General features: G+C 44.5%; 1 pseudogene; it reads right to left on the bottom strand.

Moving 5' to 3' along the window:
• Positions 1-5,218: 5,218 nt before the first annotated feature.
• The window catches only part of LOC132275483 (uncharacterized), a 100,733-nt pseudogene continuing 96,375 nt past the window's right edge, over positions 5,219-9,576 (bottom strand).

Genomic DNA, 9,576 nt, shown 5'->3' with positions numbered 1-9,576 from the left:
ATCCTGGTCCTGGTGAGAGTCGACCGGAGGCTCTACCCTTGCAGCGGCTGCTGCGATGGAAGCATCCTCAGAAGGAGGAGGAGGTGGAGCGTGGATGAACAGGGGGGCAGCAGGCTGAGGGGTACTAGAATGGCTAAGAACATTGATCCACTGGCACTGGGTAAAAATTTTAATCCTTTCACCTTTTGGTTCATGGGGAGGAACAATGAAACCCTTGTGCTGAAGGAGCTGAGTGATGAAAAACGGCAAAGGCAATTTTCGATTTTCAACTCGCGGAACCCGTGCATTATGAGCATCATGCCAAAACTTCATAAATGTGGTCCAAATGAGCTCTGGGATGGAGAACCATTGGCCTTGGTCCATGGCATATAAGGCTTGCAAAAAGAGGCCCCGACGCTCGGTGCTATGCACCAAAGGGCAGACATTGTGCTTGAAGACACTGTCAATGAACCACAGGCGTTCCGGAAGATTGGTTTTTCGGATAAAAGACAGGGGCCTAGTATGATCGTCAACAGTGCAAATGGTAGCGGCAATCTGCTCCACAGTTAAGGTATCCAGCTCCTCATATAAAGGGAGATTCTCACGATTGACAATGTCATCGGGGCACTCAATGGGGCAACCAGAAACCTGAATGATGTCAGTCATAGTGAAAGCATAGGTGGTGCCATCAATGGATGTAGTGAGAGAAATGGGTGGCTCTTCAGGGCATTGGAGATTCTGATAAAAGAGGCGCACTACACGGGGGTAGGCAACCCTGGCAAGGGGTGCGCAAATGTGCTGCAGACGTCGGTTAGTCAATTCGGCGACAACCCACGAAGTAGTGGGTAGAATGTCAAAGGCATCCGTGAGCGGAAATGAGAGTTCGTAGTTGAGGTGTTTGCGATCCCAAGGATCACGTGGTCGCTCACGATTGACAGCACGGGCACCCGAAGAGGGTCGAGGAGGGCGAGAAGAACCGGCAGGAGACATTTAGAGAGGTGGACTTGGTTGAGGACTTTCAGCGAGCACCTGGCGTGCACCACAAAAAGGAGAAGGTGAAAGTGAGTGGGATGGAGGAGCAAACCCAAAAATTTTTACAAGCAAAGAAGCTCTAGCATAGAGCTAGTATCAACAAACCATCAACACAACAAAACACCAACATTGCAAGCCCATCCTCTTTGTAAAATCATAATGAATGAACAAAGGCAGGAAAGACAAAGGTAGAAGAGACTGACCTGAATTACACTCTATCCTAGAGTAAGAAGAATGGTAGGAAGAGGGAGGGGAGATGATGGGGTGGTGGTTGTGGATGAGGGATAGGTGGGTGAGTAGGGTGAATTGCATGGGGGAAAGAAAGGTGGTGGTTGTGGGGGAGGTGAGGAGAGGTGGGGGTGAGGGGGTGGTTGGAGAGAGTATGGATGAGAGAGGAAATGTGGTGATGGTTGATGGAGGTGGTGAGGGTTTAGAGAGAGAGAGAGGTGAGGTTTGGGTGAGTTGGTGTGGGTGAAATAGAGGAAGGCTGGGGGTTAAAAGGAGAGGAGGGAGCTTGGGTCGAGAGAGAGAGGTTGTGTGGTTTTAAAAGAGAGAGGGAAGCTTGGTTCAAGCACTCGAAGGGTGTCTTCGAGTGCTCGAAATTGGGGCAGTGGCCTCAGCTGAGGATGGGGCATGGTGCTCTACACTTTAAGCACTCGAAATGGGACTTCGAGTGCTCGAAGTCTTGGCAGTGAGGTTTGCTGTGGCATGAGAGGTGGTGGTGTGTGAAGTGGGGGTTGGTTGGTTGTTGGGGGCAAGCATGAAGTGTGGATGCATGAGGGTTGCAGGGTTTGATGATGGTGGTGAGGTGGCTAGGCAAGGAGGCATGCATGAGGTGGTGGGTTTGGAAGTTGGTGGTCGAGAATGATTAAGGCTGGGTTGGTGAGGAGGTTGGTTGGGGTTTGCATGGAGATAAGCCGTAAGATGGATGCAGGTTGGTGGGTTGTGGAAGTTGGTCTGCAGAGATGCCGAGAGGGGGTTGTTGTGAGCATGGTGGTGATGCTGTTGGAGAGAGAGGATTTTGGTGGTGAGGTTGGGTTTGGTTGTGAGAGAGATGGTTGATGGAGCTCGAAGTTGCCGAGAGAGAGAGGTTTGTTGGTGGCTGGTTTCATGGTGGGGTTTGATGCTGAAGTTGCATGCATGCATGGAGCTTGCATGCATGCATGCATGCATGTCTTGGGGATGGGTTGTGTTGGTTGAGAGGAGGAAGAAAGGTGGTAAGGTTGGTGGTTCAGTGAATGGTGAAGATGGTTGGGTGGTGGATGGTTGAGGAGGGATGAGGGATGGTTGAGTTGAGTTGAGGAGAGAGATAGGAGTTGAGGTTTAAGTTGATGCATGCATGGGTGCATGGTTCTGTGTGTGCGAGGTGATGGAGGGTTGGTGCATGGAGTGGTTGATGAGATGGTTGATGGGTTTATGAGGAGTGAGGAAGCAGATTCGAGTGCTCAAAATGAGCCGACGAGCACTCGAATTGAAGGCAGTGGGTTTGCTTCGAAGTGGAGGCGTTGGGTTGAGGTGCTTCGAGCACTCGCAAGGGGGAGGTCGAGTGCTTGACATGGAGACAGTAGGCTCGGGTGGTTTGTATGGGGAGTTCGAGCACTCGGAAGAGGGAGTGAGAGTGCTCGAAAATAAGGCAGTGGGCTCGGCTGGTGGGACTGAAATAAGAGCAGAGGGTGAGCTTGAGTAATCGGGGCTTGGGCATGAGGATGAAGCTGATTCTTGAAACCATTGAACCATGGAGGGACAGTGAGCAAATGACGATAGTGGCATGCCATGTAACATTGAGTCCGATGCATGCAGGGTGTTAAGGCATGCAAGAATTGCTACATGGAATTTGCATGCATGCATGAAGGCAATGCATGCACTGAGAGCTGAATGCAGGTATCATGATGCATGAATGCAATACATGCAAGAAAACTTTGAACTGGAACCTTAAAAATTTTGCGTTATTATTCTTATTATTAACAATAATAAAAATAATAAGTTGACATGAACGAAAACAAAAAAATTTTTTGTTTTTTTTTATTTTTTATTTTTTTATTTTTTATTTTTATTTTTTTATTTTTTTAATAGAAAACTTTCCAAGCTTGATACATTGCAACATGATGCAAAATGGATGGAATTTTTCAAAAAAAGAAAATTTGAAGCTTAAAACATTGCAACATGATGCAAAATGGATGGAATTCTCAAAAATGAATATTTCAAGCATAGAGAATTTTTGAAAATTTGCATGTCAGTCCTAAATTCAAGCCATGCATGGAAAATTTGAAACTTGGCACATTATTCCAATCCAATGCATGGATGGATAATTTGCCAAACTTTGCAACATCTTGCTAATGCATTGATCAAATTGGAAAAATTTTCAAACTTTGCACTTCACACAATGCATGGATGAGTTTAAGAACATTTCAACAATGCATTGAAGATGAGAGGCTATGCATGTGAGTGCTATGTCGAAAGTCCGAGAAACTTGCCTGATAGAGCCGGAAACTTCCGGGAATGAAAACAAGAGTTGAGAAGGTCTAAGAAGCCAGTCTAAAAATGTGGAACACAACTTAAGATAGTTCCAGAGAAAGTTAAATTTTGGCATTTCTACACCGTTTCCCAGAAAATTTGCAAGGCACGAGCAATTGCAAAGAGAAGGAAGCTTGGAAATTGAAAGAATTTCTTCCCTTGAGTTGCTAAATTTAATGTCGATAGCTAGACAAAGCTAGAGCAGGCACTAATCCTTATAAATTGGATCCGTCAAGAGGACTTCCTCAACTTTTCGGGTTAGGATTGTGCCGTTAATGCAAGGCTTAAGCCGTTGGCCATTTACCTTGAAGAGTGATCCACTTGCAGGATCATGAAGTCCGATTGCTCTATGAGGAAAGACAGTAGTGACAATGTATGGACCATCCCATCTTGACCTGAGTTTACCGAGAAAGAGTTTCAAGCGGGAATTGAAAAGCCAGACCTTTTGTCCCGGGGCGAAAGACTTCTTGACGATGTGTTTGTCATGAAAAGCTTTAGTCTTTGCCTTGTAAATTTTTGCGCTTTCATACGCGTCATTACGCAATTCCTCAAGTTCATTTAATTGCAACGCACGATTAGAGCCGGCTTGTTTGAGATCAAAATTGAACCTTTTTATGGCCCAATAAGCACGGTGCTCTAATTCTACCGGGTGATGACATGCTTTGCCAAAGACAAGTCGATATTGTGACATGCCAATGGGTGTCTTATAAGTTGTCCGGTAAGCCCAAAGCGCATCGTTTAGCCTTACTGACCAATCTTTGCGGTCCGGTCTAACCGTTTTTTCCAAAATGTGCTTAATCTCCCGGTTAGAAATCTCTACTTGACCACTCGTTTGAGGGTGGTAAGGTGTAGCAACCTTATGAATGACGGAATACTTAGCAAGGACGGATTTTAGATAACGATTTCGGAAATGAGATCCGCCATCACTAATGATTGCTCGGGGCGTACCAAAACGACTAAAGATGTGAGACTGAATGAAATGGATCACGACTTTATGATCATCGGTTTTGGTAGCCTCGGCTTCAACCCATTTAGACACATAATCCACCGCTACAAGGATGTACTCATAGCCATAAGAAGATGGAAATGGTCCCATGAAGTCAATCCCCCACACATCAAAAATTTCAACAATTAAAATGTTGGTGAGGGGCATCATGTCTCTTCGGGACATGGATCCAAGTTTTTGACATCGTTCACATGATTTGCAAAAATTGTATGCATCCCGGAACAAGGTAGGCCAAAAGAATCCGCTTTGAAGGACTTTGTTAGCGGTCTTTTTGGCACTGAAATGGCCTCCACAAGCAAGAGTATGACAAAAATTTAAAATGATTGTGGCCTCGGTTTCAGGAATACATCGCCGGATGATTTGGTCCGGGCAATACTTGAATAGTTACGGATCTTCCCAAAAGAAATGCTTGACTTGGGAGAAAAACCGGTCCCTCTCTTGTTTGGACCAATGGGTTGGAATTTTGCCAACCGCAAGATAATTGACAATATCCGCAAACCATGGAAGAGTAGAATGTGAAACTTGAAGAAGTTACTCATCCGGAAAGGAATCACGGATGGCTGTGAATTCTAAAGATTTCTCAATAAGTAAGCGAGAGAGATGATTGGCGATAACATTGTCGGTCCCTTTTTTGTCCCGGATGTCAATGTCAAACTCTTGAAGTAAGAGGATCCATCGAATTAAACGGGGTTTTGTCTCTTTTTTCGCTAACAAATGCCTAAGAGCGGCATGATCTAAAAAGACGATGACCTTGGAGCCAAGAAGATAAGAGCGAAATTTATCCAAGGCGTACACCACAGCTAGCAATTCTTTTTCAGTGGTGGTGTAGTTCAATTGGGCATCGCAGAGAGTTTTGCTAGCATAATAAATGACATGCGGAAGTTTATCCACACGTTGGCCCAAAACCGCCCCTAATGCATAGTCGGATACATCACACATGATCTCAAAGGGAAAAGACCAATTAGGGGGTTTCATGATTAGGGCGGACGAGAGGAGAATGCGAAGTTTGATGAAAGCTTCCATGCAAGCGTCATCAAAATTGAACGGAACATCCTTGGCTAAGAGATTACACAAGGGCCGTGAGATTTTGCTAAAATCTTTGATGAAGCGACGATAGAATCCGGCATGGCCAAGAAAAGAACGGATTTGACGGACGGAATTCGGAGGAGGAAGATTAGAGATTAACTCAACTTTTGCCTTGTCTACCTCGATTCCCCGCTTAGAAATGACATGTCCTAAAACAATGCCTTCTTGGACCATGAAGTGGCTTTTCTCCCAACTTAGAATGAGATTCGTCTCTTTGCATCTTTGGAGCACAAGAGATAAATTTTTGAGACACGAGTCAAAGGAGGAGCCAAATACGGAAAAATCGTCCATGAAAACTTCCAAGAACCTTTCAACCATATCGGAGAATATGGACATCATGCACCTTTGGAACGTTGCCGGTGCATTGCATAGACCAAAAGGCATGCGTCGATAGGCAAAAGTACCAAAGGGACATGTGAATGTTGTTTTCTCTTGATCTTGGGGGGCAATTGCCACTTGGTTATAGCCGGAATAACCATCAAGAAAACAATAGAAGCTTTGGACGGCTAATATTTCTAGGATTTGATCAATAAATGGGAGTGCGAAATGATCCTTCCTAGTTGATGAATTGAGTTTCCGATAGTCAATGCACACACGCCACCCGGTGGTGGTTCGTTGTGGCACGAGCTCACCCGCTGAATTTTCAACAACGGTGAGCCCGGATTTCTTGGGGACAACTTGTGTGGGGCTCACCAACTTGCTATCAGAGATAGGATAGATGATTCCCGCATCTAGCAATTTGATCACCTCTTTCAGGACCACTTCCTTCATATTTGGATTTAACCGGCGCTGGACCTCTCTAGTAGGCTTTGCGTCATCCTCCATATGAATGCGGTGCATACAAATGGAGGGGTCAATTCCTTTCAAATCTGCCACTGTCCAACCAATAGCTTCTTTATGCTCTTGGAGCACCGCTAAAAGGTTGGTCTCTTGGTCTTTTTGAAGGTCCGAGGCAATAATGACCGGAAGGGTTTGCTTTGGACCAAGGAACACATACTTGAGATGGGCCGGGAGCGGCTTAAGCTCAAGTTGTGGCGGAGATAACAATGATGGGACCGGAGGAGTGGTGGAAAGTTGGGGAAGTGGTTCTTTTGGAATTTTCCAAGGAGGTACATCCATGATAGCACTAATATCAAGCAAGGAATTGACTTCTTGAATGGCTTGATCAACATCAAAGTTTGAGAAGTCAAAATGGGACATGCAAGTTTCAAGAGGATCTTTGCTTAGAATGAAGGGGAGAGATTCTTCGACCACTTCATCAATGACATCCACAAGAAAACAATCATCCTCATTGGAGGGATGTTGAGTTGCATGAAAGATGTGGAGTTTGACTTGAATGTTTCCAAAAGCAATGTCCATCACCCCCGTTCGGCAATTAATTGATGCATTAGCCGTGGCTAAAAATGGCCTACCAAGGATCACGGGAATGTGCTTTTTTTGGTCATGGACCGGTTCCGTATCAAGAACCACAAAATCTACCGGGAAGTAGAATTTGTCCACTTTGATGATAACGTCCTCGAGAATACCTCGTGGATGCTTGACCGATCTATCGGCAAGTTGCAAAACCACGGAAGTCGGCTTAAGATCTCCCATACCAAGTTGTAGGTAGACTGAATATGGAATTAAATTCACACTAGCTCCTAAGTCAAGGAGGGCCCTCTCGATTTTGCTGTCACCAATGACGCAAGAGATTGTGGGGGCACCCGGATCTTTATACTTTGGAGGAGTGCTGTGCTGAATGATAGCACTAACATTTTCAGTTAACCTCACCTTTTTTGGCAAATGATTTTTAGAAGTGCGCTTTTGAGTGCACAAATCTTTGAGAAATTTTGCATAAGGAGGGATTTGCTTGATAGCATCCAAGAGGGGCAAGTTAATCTTCACTTGCTTGAAAACTTCCCACATGTCTTGAATTTTACAATTCTTGTTCCCAAAATGTGTCGACTCTTGAAGACGTTGAGGAAACGGAGCTTTTGGCTCATAAGTAGTTTCCACATTTGGGGTGACATGTGTGGGATTTCCGTGAATGGTATTTGGACAAGAATTTGGATTAAAAGAGCTTGAATTTGGATTTTTCAAAGGAGAAACTTCCTCACTTTTGTCTCCATCGACCTTGTTGTCAACCACTCTACCACTCCGAAGGGTGGTGATAGCTTGAACTTGTTCATGAGTCGGCCCACTCGGAGGAGGGGTTTCGTCAATCACATGCATTCCTCTAGGATTTTCAAAAGGTTGAGAGGGAAGCTTGCCCTTGTCCTTTTGAAGCAATTGATTCACCAAGTTAGCTATTTGGCCCACTTGATTTTCGAGATTAGCTATGGATTGAGTATGAGAGTGAACCATTTGGAGAGTAGGCTGCAAGGATGTCAAGAGTTGCTTGTTGGCATCCATTATTTGCTTATTTAATGATTCCATCATTTGCTTGTTTGCAGCTACTATCTCGTCAGTTGGACACACAGGAGGTTGATTGGAGACATTTGGATTGTAAGGAGGACGGTAGCTTGAAGAGGCTTGGAAAGGTCTACCTTGATATTGAGAAGAGGGCTGATTTTGCCACCCTTGGTTTTGGAATTGGGAATTTTGTGGAGCTTGTTGCCGCCACGAGAAATTCGGATGATCTCGCTAACCCGGATTGTAGGTGTTGGAATATGGATTGTTCCCGGGCCGCGAGAACATGGCATTAGCTTGCTCTTGGTTGGGGTTGGGAAATTGCTCCGGTGTGGGGCAATCTTCCGAGAGATGGAATGGACTAGTACATGAAGCACAAACTGAACTTGCCGAATTTTGAGACAATGAAGGAGGAAGATGTGGTGCCATCAATTGGTAGAATTTATGAGCGATGGCATCCACTTGAGATGATTCCTCCCTTATTGACTTTGGTTGACAAGGGTTGGTGTTGTTTGGAGTGGGTACGGTCGGAGCCCTACGAGAATTGTGTTGAAGTGAATTTTCACTCAAATTCTCAAGTAAGGTCCAAGCCTCATCCGCATTCTTGGACATGAACATCCCACCACAAGAAGAATCAACCATGAATCTATGGGTTTCGGTCAAGCCAGCATAGAAAGCTTGCACTAATTGCCATTTTAGGATCAAATGATGAGGACATTTTCGAAGAAGATCTTGTAGCCTTTCCCAAGTCTCGTGGAGTTGTTCTCCATCAATTTGAGAAAAGCTTAGAACGGAACGCCTCAATTGGTTGGTTTTTGCTCACCGGATAATACTTCTTAAGAAATTCTTGTTGCAATTGAGCCCAAGAAGTAATAGAGTTAGGAGCGAGGGAGTTCAACCAATATTTTGCCCTATCCTTTAGGGAGAATGGGAAAAGATGGAGATGAAGTGCATTGTCCGGAAAACCTCTCAACCGGATGGTTGAGCAGATTTCAAGGAACTCATCAAGATGCTTATATCGATCTTCATTATCAAAGCCATGAAATGATGGAAGCATTTGAATGGTACTAGACTTGATCTCATATTGAGCTGCATCGATGTTTGGCATCACTATACAAGAAGGAGAAGCATAGGTGGTAGGAATGAAATGATCTCTAAGAGTCATTGGTTCTACATTAGGAATTTCAGCCCTTTCATTCCCCGGATTTCCTACGTTATCCCCCATTGTATTGAATTCAGTTTCAAGATCCCTTGTAAGAGTGGGTTCCCTAAGGTTCCGTCTAAGAGTTATTTCAAGTGAATTTATATCAATAGGCGAGTCAAGTGTGGGTAGAGAGAGTGACTTACGGCCAAACATCAACAACAAAGCATATATTCAACAACACAATTCATCATCAATACTCCACGTACGATGTTCCCTTTCTCCTCAATTATCAAGACAGAAAATAAATGGCCACGACAAGGACCGATGCTTGTACACGAAATTAAACAAGATAATAGCCTCTACAAGGGCTTCACAACTAAATTAACTACTTCTAAAATTAACACATGTACGATATTCACAATTCGAA

This window comes from Cornus florida, unplaced genomic scaffold, assembly GCF_030987335.1.
Source record: "Cornus florida cultivar Cherokee Brave unplaced genomic scaffold, ASM3098733v1 CherokeeBrave_3.0.0_Hap2_Chr01, whole genome shotgun sequence".
NCBI lineage: Eukaryota > Viridiplantae > Streptophyta > Magnoliopsida > Cornales > Cornaceae > Cornus > Cornus florida.
The sequence above is the reverse complement of the archived record's forward strand: the minus strand, read 5'-3'. Positions and strand labels throughout refer to the sequence as shown.